Source organism: Haliotis rubra, unplaced genomic scaffold (assembly GCF_003918875.1).
Source record: "Haliotis rubra isolate DU_JTF1 unplaced genomic scaffold, ASM391887v1 Scf1716, whole genome shotgun sequence".
NCBI classification, from domain to species: Eukaryota; Metazoa; Mollusca; class Gastropoda; order Lepetellida; family Haliotidae; genus Haliotis; species Haliotis rubra.
In genome coordinates, this window is record NW_025765688.1 from 31685 (window position 1) to 46114 (window position 14430).

Sequence of the window (14430 nt, forward strand, 5' to 3'; positions counted from 1 at the left end):
ATTGTTGTTTGTGTGTTTTGTGAATTTGCAAACAAATGTGATAACAGATTAATGTCTTGAAAAGCATTTTTTTCAAATTATAATCTTAAAATACAAAATAAGAAGAGAAAATAATGAACTTTAGAATTGAAATTATAAGACAATTTGACTTCATATTCATTTTGTTATTTTTTTCAATAATCCTCACCAACATGCCCTTTTCGATTATGAAGTGCCCTTTTCTATGAATTTATCCTGCCCTCTCTGAGCTAGGGGGAACACTAGACATACATCGCGACACCGCCACCACGCGTTTGCCTATCTTTCCTGAATGGTAGGTGATATCCAGATATTGCTATATCAACACTGCGAATGTCTGCGTGCAACCAAGTTTCAGTAAGACATATAACGTCATAAGATCGAAATTCTGCGTCAAGTAAATCAGTTTTGTCTTTCAAACTGCGTACGTTCAAATGTATCATTTTAAGGTCTCTGAAATATTTCGGCCACAGCAGAGAGGGATGAGAGAGGCAATTAACCAGATACTTGGGTACTATAGAGACACAAGAACTTAAAACTGTGTATGGATTTCATAAATCGGACAGCAGATTTTGAATGTAGTTTTGCAGCAAAGGAACCCACTGCATGTCTGTACTGTTCAATACCAGCCATAATCAAATATCATACATATAGTCGCAACAGGTAGGACAGTGGGTTCCAGTGGGTGATTACATGGAGGTAGACACACACAAACTGAACTGAAGTAACTAATACATGTAAACACGTTTGTTGTGATTTGATGTAGGTATAGGCCAACTGACACTGTGTAACATGATTTTGAGTGAAACAATGAAAAGAAAACAGAAAGGAAAATAAAGTAAGCCATAACCATGATATGGCTTAATAAAAGAAACAAAAAGACAAGATGCGCCTTTATGGAAGGAACTACCCAAAAACTAGGGACAACGGAGAATCTCCAGGTAAGCAATTACAAGCTGGTTAACTAAATATCTACACAATATACACATTCACTTCCAAACGTATAGGCTTGCCGTTGTATACATAAATTCTTTCATCAAACCATACACAAATGTCCATACACATGCATACACACACAGATATTTACAAGTTCGCATTTGCATAGACTTATTTATAAGGTAATATGAATTATTCACACACATGCAACTTACATGTATCTTCTGCACACATAATCCACACATTACAAGAATGTATGCTACACACATACTACACCTGTAACTAGACTTATGCTACACACATACTACACCTGTAACTAGAATTATGCTACACACATACTACACCTGTAACTAGAATTATGCTACACACATACTACACATACTTGTCAGAGGGGTACACAAAGTCCGAGGTCTAGACTACCAGTTGTTCGACTTCCATTTTTTGGTTAGCCGCGATGGCTGAGTGGGTTGGACGGCTGACTTGTGTACTGAGATTAGGTGCCTGACTCTAAGAGTGTGGGTTCGAATCCCGGATGGGACCCACTAAAAGCACTAGAATCTGTACTTTACTGAGAAAGTGTAATTCCAAATATAGGTGTTACACAGTACATACAAATCAGTACATCTACCACGGTCCCAAACATTCCATGGCGAAAGACACAGCAATATCGAAAATAGCCAGAAATATGTGGAAGAAAATAGAAAAGTATAATATTTTATGGATAACAACTTCTTTATTTATTATGATGCGACGTTTCGGTATAGCTTCTTATACCGTTGTCATGCAAGAGTATATAATACAGCACAGAACCGACTCATATACATATAACAGGGATTAAGTAAGACAACATGGGGGAATACATCAAAGGGATTAAGAACAACAACAATGAAATAGTAATAATACAATAACAATGGGAGGAAGCCAATGTTGAGGAGGCGGAACAAGGTATACATAGCAGATGGTATTAATTAGCAATGATGGCTGGAGTGCTTTGTTCTGTTTTTTTTATCAGTTCATTGTAAGCAGAAGGAATTAGGTATCCTTGGTCTCTGTTGATTGCGGGCTTGTGTCGGCGGTTTTGAACTGTACTGCCAGTTTTCTTTCGGTGAAGTCCTGGAGTTGTTTTGATAATATTTCCACATTGTCCCATTCGATGTTGTGATGATGTGTTCCGAGATAGCTGATTTACGGTGTGATTTTTTGGTTGATGCTAGGTGTTCTATAATTCTGAGGTTTATGGGACGGGAGGTTTCCCCAAGATAGGCCTCACCAGTCACAGCTGATCTTGTAGACTTGTTTTTGTTGTTTGGAGGTGTTCCTGTCATTGGCTTGGAGTGGAGTTTTCCGTGGGATGGAGGTGGTGAAATGAGTTTCGATGCCAGCCTGTCGTTTGAGGAGACGGCTAATGTGGTAGGAGCTCTTTCTTGTGAAGGGAAGAGAGATACGGATGGTGCTGGTTCGGCTTTGATGGTGTCTCGTTTTCTTGCTGGATGGAGGGTGGTGCTGATGATTTTGTCAACTAGCTTGGGTGGGCAGTGGTTAAACTGGGTAAAGACATGGCAGAAATATGTGTTCTACAAGTCCACGTCCTGATAGCACATACGTGGTGTTGTGGACAGGATTCGTCCGCCCGGAGAGTGGGCGATCAGTGATTCGATCGCCTGGCGGGACATTACCAAAATACATATGCATAATAGTACTTCTTGTTACACTGCGCTTGGCATTAATGTTTTAAAACAAGGAATGTCCTAACCGGAGTCTGTGGCCCTGTGCCCGATACCCTAGGATAGACTGCGGCGTGGTATTTCAAAACGCTGGCAATGCCGACATACTTCCGGACTAGTAGAAGCGCACGCACGCACTGCCACCCGACCCTCCTCCACGTGTAATGTATACTTCTGCAATCTTGAGCGTGAGTGTATATTTCACATCCCATCACCTCACCTCAACTCATGTCTGTATTTGCTACCCACTTTATTTGACCTAAGTCTTTGTCGCAAATCCCCTCAAGCAATGATAAGTATTACACCCATGCATTCTATTCACTGAGGGAGCACACTTTTTAAATGAACTCCGTCTTAGATGTATGTTATCTTTAGAGTATGTTTCTTTGATCGAAACATAGTACAGATAGAGTTTAAATTGAACCTTACCTCAACCTTATTCTTTACCGTAAACTTCTTTCCCCTGGGACATTAAGTTAGTATAAGGAACGCTGTGACTATAGGCTAGAGCTATAGAGATAACATTCAGATACATGTAAACTATTACCGTTAATTACCCGGATAATGTTGCTGAACTAATAGAAGTTATTGATTCCAGTGTAATAGGGGCGGTGGGGTAGCCTATTATTATTTACAGATTAAAGATGAAAATGCAACAGAGAGGGTTCGGGTGATCCTGGCACAGTCAGTCTGGTAAGGCTCATCATCAGCTCAGGGCCCTTGCCCCCAGCCCAAACAGCGAATGGGACTTCTCCCAGGAAACACGCTGCCTAGTCGAACCCACCAAGAACTTTCCGGAGAATGTGTAGACTCCCTAACACTGCAGCCTTCTGCATTACCCAGAGTGTCATTAGGGCTGTGCTCCCGGTGGAGAACCCAGGCTCTCCCCTGATCTGCGCCAAGAGATCAGGAAGTACCAAACCAAGGGCACCGAGAACAATGGGGAGTCTGACGACAGTGTACTTGGGATGCAAGCGAGACATTTCAAAGGCGAGGTCCGCATGTTTATCATGCTTTTCCTGAATCTTGCCAATCACGTTGCTGTCAACAGAAAATTCAATGATATAAATAAATTCATTAGCTTTCTCAGAAAGGACAAGATCAGGTTTGTTGGCTGAAATTCTTCTGAGGCTGTATATAGGCCTATTCCACAGAAGTTTGAAAGCATCATTTTCCATGTCGCCCTGGACATGTTCAGGGTCGTACCATGGATGGACCTCAGAGTCAAAGCCACAAGCATGGCGGAGACGGTAGTAAAAGCAACGAGCCATGCCATCATGTCGTTCAAGATATGCTGTTTGTGCCAAGGAAGGGCATCCACTGACAATGTGTTGGACAGTCTCTGTGAATTCATTGCAAAGTCGACATTTCATGTTAATATTGTCTTTAAGAATCTCAAATAGGCGATTGCAAGTGGGAAGTGACTGGTCCTGAGCAGTTTCACATTTTAGACCAGCCGACTTCATCCAGTCGAAGGTGTCGCTTGGAATGCTACTGTGTTCCACACACTGCACCTACACACGATGCCATGGTTTCTCAGACAGCTTCTCCACAAACGACTCTGGGCAGACTTTCTCAGATGAATCCGACTACAACGACAACGATCATCAGACTGACTGACTGACTGGGTTTGGTTTTACGCCGCTTTTAGCAATGTTCCAGCAAGATCACGGCGGGCGACACCAGAAATGGGCTTCACACATTTTACCCATGTGGGGATTCGAACCCGGGTCTTCGACGTGACGAGCCAACGCTTTAACCATTAGGCTACCCCACCGCCCCACGATCATCAGAGATGATCAAACTTGGAATTTGAAGCGGAAGCAATATCTAGAAATAAAGTAAGTGGTTAGTGAAATAGTTTGTTGATAATCTTAATACTAAAGTGAACAGATATTAAATCTTTTATTTAAGGTATACATTGTGCATACATTGAGGATACTAAATGAACACCAGTGTAATACAATTTTCAATAGACGTGTTAATGATTTGGAATCAAGCGAGCGACAACGAGTTTGATGCTTAATCTTTCACAGGTTTAATAACAAACGTATTTCACAGGAACAAATTTAATATTCTATTATTTCTCGCCACAAAGTCAAGTGAAATAAACGACAGTGCGATGACACCAAGATTATCGCAAGTCAAAATTGGTCAAATACCATTGTCACGGCCTAATACCATTGTCACGGCCTAATAACATTGTGAGGGCATGATTGTAAACAGTTATGATGTCAAACGTGCGGTGGTATTACACTAGTGTCATATTGCCAGTGAAATATTACACTGCAGTATCTTGGTGATCTACCTTCTGTTGTTGGCGATCTATGGCCTGTTTTTATATTGTATTGTCCCAATAGTGCTATTAGTTTTAAACTTTCAACGCTAGTTTTAATTCTAATTGTGATATTCTAGTTGTTTTACTGTCCTTCGCCGACAGGTTTTTCTAATATACATATATTCCACTTCAAAACCAAATATGTTCTCGTCACGATATGGCTGAAATATTGCCAATGTGACGTTAAATAATAACTCACTCACTCACACTGCAGTATATTCCACGGGCGAGTAATAATGTAGACGTATCTCATTTCATATGATGAAGTGAGACTTTAATATACATTTCGCTTCTATTACAATTATCTAAAGTATCAATGTTTAACTTAATGAATCATTCATATTTGTGTGCATTTTCATTCAATAGCAATCAGCTGAAGAAACATGTTTTTGTAATTTTAACTGGAGTTTGTTATTTTAAATTCAGTTCAAGTATTTTACAAATTCACATTGCCATTTACATTTCATTTAAATGAAATAGTTAACAATGTAAACCATTATTTGAGACATGTACATTTTCTTAAAATGTCATATCAATTGGTTTCAGGCTGCTCCAGAGGTCCCAACGCTGTCGACAGAAGTTCAAGATCTTCTAAGGTCTTTCAAAACTGGCAACGCCTTAACACCGCAACAGCAGAGCATGACTGAAACAATTGCATTTCTTCAGAGATTTCCAGAGAAGATAAAGTTTTTCTTTGAGGATCAGCACCAAAAGCTCACTGAGTGTGACACAAGAAAAAAGTGTGAAAGACGAAACAGCTTTTCTTAAAGGTTCCATGCTTACCTTTTGACACACGGCTATCAAATCAGGATGTAAAGCAGTTGGCCATATTCACAAAGGAAGAGCTTATCCGTATTGGTGCAGCATATGGACTCACCCTGAACAAGTTGAAATAGAAAGACATTTTGATAGAGAGTTTGTCAGAGTGCATTCAACAATCAGGCACAGTGCTCAAACCTGCTATGCTAGACAGGATGTCTGATGAACAGAAACAAACCAGATAAAGAGCTTGCTTTGCATGACAAAGCAGAAGTGACAAGTGGAACTAACAGCGTGAGAAAAGGGAAAGTATAGGGGCAAGGGAAAGGACAAGGACAAGGGAAAGGGAAAGGAAAAGGAAAGGCAAGAACTAGCACAAGAAAAACAAGGAAAAGCAAAAATGTCGTTGCTCTTGAGGAAGAGCAGGATGCATGTACTGTTTGTGAGGCACCATGGTCTGACAAACATGAGGAACCATGGATCAGCTGCAGCAAATGTGAACAATAGTACCATCGATCTTGTGGGGGAATCAAGTGTGAAAATGACTTGGAGACATTTTCAACTGAAGAGGTTCCATGGTTTTGTCCATTCTGCTGTTTTTGCTGTGGAAACATTTGTATGACATTAGACAAGTTGAACTGAGAAAGGAGGAAAGTACACTTACATTGTTATATTCTTGAGTTTTTGTAGAGCTGAGGGAATGACAGTGCGGCATCCTTCGAGATGCATTTGACTTGTTTGAAATGATGGTCTCCGAAAGAATAATGCTGTTGGTGGCACTGCTGTAGAGTCCTCTTTGCTGTAAGAATACGTTCGCCACAAAGTCACTGTTAATGTGCAGTGGGAGACTTGGTAGTCACAGAACATCAAGAGTCCAACATTCACATCCTCCAAAGCCACATCCTCCCTGTTTCCAAAGACATGAGATTCCGGGTGTTTCCATGCTTCCCCAAATTGAGAATGCTTGTTGATCCTGACATCACTTTCACTGGTGATGGGTCTTCTGTCATGAAATATGTTTATGAGCTCACTTGTTTGCTCGAGAAGACTGACAGCTCCTTGAAGAATGGATCCCTTCTCGCCAAGGCGACTTTGATAGTGTCTCATCAAACTGAGCATATTCTCATCCAGCACATCCTCTGCCAAATGATTGCGGTGTTTCTCTGCCTGATTTGGATGGATGTGCTCATTGCTTAGTTTGTGATGGATAGACAAACTGTGCTGTCCTCTCACATCTTCCAGAGAAGAGGCGAGCCATCAACAGGCAACACCCTAGTGTGCCATGCATCAATAACACTCTTCAAGATATTGTTGCGGATATGGTCGACGGGTGAACCAGTAAAGTGTGTCTTGATAAATGCACGATTGTTTGAGGCACCATCAATAGGTCAGTAAAGAACTCTATAATGCCACTGCTCGAGCTTCGCAATGGCATCCCAGAAACTGGAGTACAACAGCATTTTCCTGTTTTGTTGGATAATCCGCAATCGGGATCCGAAAGCCTGTCAAACCATGAAAGATAAATTGGAGCACATGGTTGGCTAACTCGGAGCCCCGGAACTTGTCTCATCTGCAATTCCAACCAGCTTGATGTTACCATTCTTCCGGACCATCTGGAGGTCTTCTTGAATTGACATTTCATCAAGGATCAAGCCACCATAGTAGGCGTGTGTAAGTAACTCCTCATGCCTGGCCTGAAGGTACATCCAGCGGAACGCAGAGTTTATCCCAGGACCTTGCTCATTCTGATATCGTGATAGTATGCGTGTGGACGGCATTAATAAACGTTTACTTTAACTTGCTGTTCGTACGTTTTAGGACTGCGTGTCCACATGACTAGAGGCAACTTGATAATACTGCTATCCATTCGTCGACTGAGTTTTTCTTGAGGTTTTGAATTAGGTTTGAGACTCGATGAGTTATTGATGATAAAAGTATTCTTTCCAATTATGAATTATGAATTATCAAATGGTATGCCTTGGTATAACCTAATAGAAGAAACCGAAGAGGACAAGCTTTGTATTGCACACTTTTCCATCGACACTGAATTTGTAATTAGATGTAATTAAGATGAATGAAAAAGTTATATCGATAAATAACATTTAAAAAAAATGCAAATAAAATTTGTCGCTTTAGGACTCCACTTCTAATATGCCACTACACTTTACAACATGTTCTTAATTGTATTACTAACATAATCCTATTTGAATTTTTATTAATGAATAAATATTCACTGAAACATTTTCGGGTCATTTTATAATACAGCACATATAAAATATGTAGGAAACACTACTCTTAAAATTTTGAAAGTATCTCAAATATATTTAACTTCAAAAATGGATTTCATTTTCTTGTTTCGTGTTAAAATGTTCATAACGGCAATGTACCTTATGTTAGATGAACATCACATCATGTACAGTAATTCTTATAAAAACCAGTTTATCATCATTATTTATCATTGTGTTTTTTGTTGTTGAGATATCTGACTGAGTACTGTTTTCTTTTTTTGAATTTTTTAAAAGATTATGTAAAGGTAAATATGTTGTCTCTATTTGATAGAAAGAAAGGCTTTAGAGAGAAGAAATAAGCAGCTTTCAAGTAAAAGGTATCAGGGCATTATCAATAGGAATATTCTCATTGGGTCATCTGTATTTCATTAAATTATGTGTCCTTTCAGCAAATAATTTGTCAAAATCATTGTCAATAATACATTTGGAAACATAAATATAAGTTGGACACCCCATCAGAAACACAATTATAAGTGCGTCAAATTAATATAGCTCTATTAAATGCCAAGCTTTAAAAATCTATCTACTTTGTTAAAATTTTAATGTTTTCAAAGAAGAAACATGAATGATGAAATAATTATATTTGACATTTTTAAAAATTATTTCATAAATACTATTTAGCAAAGATTTTGATTGGGGTAGAAAATCTATCATTTTGATGCTATATTAAAATTATCCGAATATCTATAGTTGATAAGAAAGTGAACCATGGTATCTCCAATGTGTAATGTTACAATTGTAGTACTATATTTTGCTTCTAATCATTTTCTTGTTGTATTGTTATATCAGTTACAGGTAAGAATAAATAATATTATTACAATAAATATCGATAACTGATTGTTCATGTTATTTGTCTTCATTTCTTTAGATATCTACAGTCCGTTTGGCTCAAAAGCGGACCGATGAATTGCAATCTAACTCGAAAACTAATAAACATAACAAACTCAATGAAACGCTGATCATAATCAAAACATCATACCCACTCTGTGAGTTTTTTGCAGATTTTTTGTCCTAAAAATAGAAAAGTTGTTTAACAATCTATCATTAAAATACTGACACAGTTCACTATTTGTTACGAGGGAGGAGTGCAGAGAAAGGGACAGCCAGGTGTTCGAGAAAGGATGGAGACGGAACAGCACAGGTTAATAAATCAATAACTTTGTCGGCACTTGTGCACATGCTTCTCTAACACCTGGCTGTCCCTTTCTCTGCACTCCTCCCTAAGGATACAGGCGTTTTAACCTTGACCCAAACTATCAAGGTCGGGGTGACATTGGGTTAGTTTTATCGTTGTTCAATCTGACACAAAATAGAACTCTCTTAGTTTAGTGTTGTATGCATGAAGTATGAAATCCGTTGTGGATACAAAATGTGTCCGTGAGCTGTGATTGGCACCTACCTGTGAGAAGTTGATTTCAATGGTGAAAACAGTCGATTTGCCTGTCGCAGCACACAAAATAACAGACACAGACGTTGAGAGGCATAGGCCTTGCCCGGTTGTGTGACGTTACAGGACGCCGTGAAATGTGATACCAGCTGGAAATGCCACCATATGTCACGGCAAATCCGTCATTTATCGCACGTTACGCAGTTCGGTATTGTATTCAATTTATTACGCATGACGTTTTGCCTTTTACAGCCACTAGACTTTGTTTTGGCAGGTAATCGAGTACAAAAAACAGTCCGTTTGAATCAGATAAAGTGGATATTTATCATTGTACAAAAATGCCACATAAATATGCCACTTGGTATTCAGGGCAAAGTCCACAGATAACAGAGACTACCATTCCGAGATGAATGGTGCGGTTTTCCTCGATTGGGTTAAAAACAAGTTGGTACCAGCTCTACCAGAGAAGTCTTTTATCGTAATGGACAATGCCCCATACCACAGCGTGCAGGACCCCGACAGTAAAGCCCCGACATCGAACAGTCGAAAAGGTGATATGAAATCATGGCTTGACAAATTTCAGATCGCACGGCCTTCAAAGGCAACGAAGCCTCAGCTATATGAGATCATAAAACCCCACAAAAGTGAACCTTTCTACAAAGTTGACAGTTACATACAAAGTAAGGGTCACGATATTCTGCGACTTCCACCCTATCACTGTGACCTTAACCCCATTGAAATGATATGGGGTATTGTCAAAGGAGATGTTGCCAGATCAAACACAACTTTTAGATTACGTGACGTAGAGGTTTTGGTTAAGGAATCCCTTAACAAAATCACGACTGAAACTTGGCAAATTGTGTCAACAAGGTATCTAACGTCATTGAACAAGGTTACTGGTTTCGGGATGGCTTACAACAGGCAACTGTGGGACCACTTGTCATCCCTTTAAGTCGTGACTATGACACTACGACGGACGAGGAACCGACAGGTCTCCCGGAATAGATTTTGAGATGTCCCCCGCTATGACTGGCTGTTCCGTTTCTGCGGTTTCACCCTGCCGCGACAGATAACAACTTTTGCGTTTTCAATGTTGATAGTTTCTTAAACAACTTTTTTGGTGGAGTCCGGCAAATTTTCAAATATAAGAAAGCTGTTGGGTATTAATAAATGATCAACATGTGTACTGTTTATATTTATGTGGCATTTTGTACAATGATAAATTTGCAATTCATCGGTCCGTTTCTGACTCAAACGGACTGTAGTGTGGTATTAATCATTGGAGGTGGTTCCAACCTCTTGCCACAATATGGCTCTTGTTGTTGCCCTGGCATTTTAGCTGAGACACGATGCTTGCAAAATAAAACAGCACAGCCTTATCAAATACTACATTTTAGACGCTTTTGTGAATATGACTGTTTGCCTTCAATAACGGAGCTGAATGAATATCAGCTTGAATAGGGGCTTGAATGAATAGTGGCTTGAATGAATAGAGGCTTGAATGAATAGTGGCTTGAATGAATAGTGGCTTGAATGAATAGAGGCTTTATGGGATAGGGAATTGAAGGCTTAGGGGCTTGATGGAATACCGGTTTGAAAGAATTTGATTGTGAATTTCTTTGGAATTTCATGGAATAGGGGTTTGAAGGAATAGTAGCTTGAAGAAATAGAGGTTTGATGGAATACGGAATTGAAGAATCAGGGGCTTGATGCATTAGCGGGTCGTAAATTTCTTTCTGAAATAGGTAGTGATGCTAAATTGATGATATTCACCATTTTCAACGAGCCCGTTGATAAAATCTGTTTTTCAACAAGGATGGTCGCAGTGAGAGAGGCGGCATGTAGTCAGCGGCGCTTGTTGACAAAGAACGCATGTCAACGTTCCGTGCTTGTTACAACTTTATTGTGAGGAATGAGTAACATAACAGACATTTTGATTCAGTAAAAGGCCTCTTGACCAAAACACACACAGAAACAGGATCATGAAGCGGAAGAGATATCAGATCTACTATTAGGGATTAATTTACTTTACACATACATGGATTTGTAACAATATCAGTGCCCTTACTTTGCATGTTAAGGAAGGTCACATACCTTAAATACGTTTCAGCTGCAATAGGTACACCTGGTACAGGAGAGGAAACTGTAGTAACCAGAGTTTGTATAGAAGAAGAAGCTGTAGTAACTATAACCAGTGCAGGAGAAGAACTGTAGTAACTACAGCTGATATAAGTGAAGAAACTGCAGTAACTACAGCAGGTGCAGGTATAAAAAAAGTGAAGTTGGAGATGAACCTATAGCTGGTTGGTGCAGGAGAAGAACTTGTAGGGATTCGAATCCACACCCTCAGAGTCAGGCACCTAATAGCCACCACAGTCTGACCCAGTTGTGTGCAGGGGATTAGGTGTATGACTCTAAGGGTATAGGATGCATGACCCCGCTGGTCACCCATGACGCCTCAACTTTCTTATACAAGACCAGTTGGCGGGCCCTTCGAGCTTGCGCTGCTCGGGTCCGGTAAGATCTTCATTGATGATAAATCGTGACAACTGGCAAGTTATGCGTTCTCCTAAGGTCCTCATATAGCTTCCGGTCTCAATTACGATTTGTGAATCTTAAATCTGAATCTTATATGTGTTATTCAGAATGGTTGCATTGTATTCTCTCTTCAGAAACAGTTTTAAAAAGGAAGCAATAAAACTATGTTTTTCAATGGCAATACTTCACTTTCCGAATGAAAGCATATATGACATTATCTGCTGTGTCCATATATGAAAACAACCATAGGAATGTGCTTGATGTTTTAACAAATTATGTTCTGGTCACGTGTCCTCGTTGAGCATGGAGGGTCGGTTTGCTTGGCTAGTGGTTAAAGCGTTCGCTCGTGGATCCGGGTCCAATTTCCCATATTTGCATAATGTGTGTGAGGCCACCCCGAGATATTGCTGGAATATTACAAAAAGCGGCGCAAACCACACTCACTCGCTCACTCGTTGATTACAGAGTAACAGCATGCTACGAGATTCCTTCTTATCGTTTATTTGCATATCTCCTTAAAGGCATTGCAACTCTTTAATCTTGCATGAAAATGCATTTAGATGATATCAGCTTTTACTGACATTATTGTAACATGCAATTTGTATGTGTCTCTGTATGGTTCATACACGGACATGGGCGACGGCAAAATAGTCGGGGCTGCATGAAATACATGGACAGTGTCGGTTATAATGAAGTGAGTGGGTGAGTTTAGTTTTACCCGCTTTTAGCAATATTCCGGCAATATCACGGCGGGGGACACCTAAAATGGGCTTCACACATAGTAACCATGTTGAGAATCGAACCCGGGTATTCAGCGTGATTAGCGAACGTTTTAACCTCTAGGCCACCCCACCGCCCCGTTCTTTAGGAAGAATGATCCAGCGTATTTTACAATATCATTCTAATTGATTATTCATTCGGAAAATAATCAACGTTTTTAAACCAGTCGGCGTGACGAGTGAACGCTTTAGCCACTTGGCTACCCCACAGCCCAAATAATGGCTGAACGTTTGTCAAGTTATATTTATCAATAATACCATTTGCAAGGCATTACATGTACTTGACTTCATACTCATAGGCATATATGGAGAGATTATTCATATTGGTCAACCCATTTCGATCGTTATTAAAAAGTCATTACTGCAAAATTTACACTAGTCTTTCATGTTAAATAGCTGTCTTTGAAACACAGCTTCTATTCCGAGCTGATTTGCTTTTCAGTCACTTCCCGTCCCACGCCCAGCGATGACATTGGCATTATGTGATTTACACCAGCCATTAATGTTAAATAGCTGTCTTTGAAACACACAAAGTATTCCGAGCTGATTTGCTTTTCAGTCACTTCCCGTCCCACGCCCAGCGATGACATTGGCATTATGTGATCTGACAACGGAAAACAAATGGAAGTTCTTGTGCTTATTTACTCTTTGAAGTGTAGCTTTTCTACAACTTAACACATGCTAAATGATACATAATAGTGGATAAAAGAAACCTTGCTTTTTAATTTAGTTTGTAAACTACTGACTGTTTTTGCTATTGAACACTCACTGAGTACATGTTGTGACAACAACCATCTGTCAGACTCAGGATTCAGGATTTTATTCTCATAAATCATACAAAATGATATCGAGAACATACATATATTTAAATAAATACAAAGTTCCATTTTGGCTCATATGCATATGAATATAATATAAATGTATAACTAAAACAGGGATAATACAATTTTCGTTAAACGTGACAGTTTCTGTACCAAAGGATGATAGTCAGATTTCATAAGGGAAACAGATTTATCAATATGGGGGTTATTACAAAAATAGCTAGGGAGTATACTTTTTCTTACATCATCTAGAGCTCTGCATGATAATATAATATGAAATTCGTCACATATAACAGGCTGGTTACAAATTGTACATATTCTATTTTCTGTGTCTATATTATACCATCTGCCGGTTTCCGGTAATCTGTGATTGCATGTTCGCAGTTTTGTTAACCGGATACGTTGTTTCAATGGGAGACTGATTAAATAAGGTTCTAAGTTGGGAGTGTGCATATATAAGGAGTAGTATTTACATTTTGATGAGTTTTGAAGGTCAGCATTCCATGATTGCTTAAACTGATCTATAAGTGTGTATTTAACATAGTTCTTCAGCCAGGATGCGGAAGGAAACCTTTGGGACTGCCATATATAAGATAACCCAACTTTTTGAAGTATACTTTTCACTACATTTAAAAGATCAAATTGAATACCCAAACAAGTTGACACATTAGCCATTACATTATACACTATATGAGGAAACTTATGTATTGATGTAATGACTTTACACCAGTAACTTATTATTCTTGTTTTAATCATTACTTCAATAGGATATCTACCGAGTTCCCCATAAACCATAACATTTGGAGTAGATTGTCTTACCTTAAGTATATACTTACAAAATT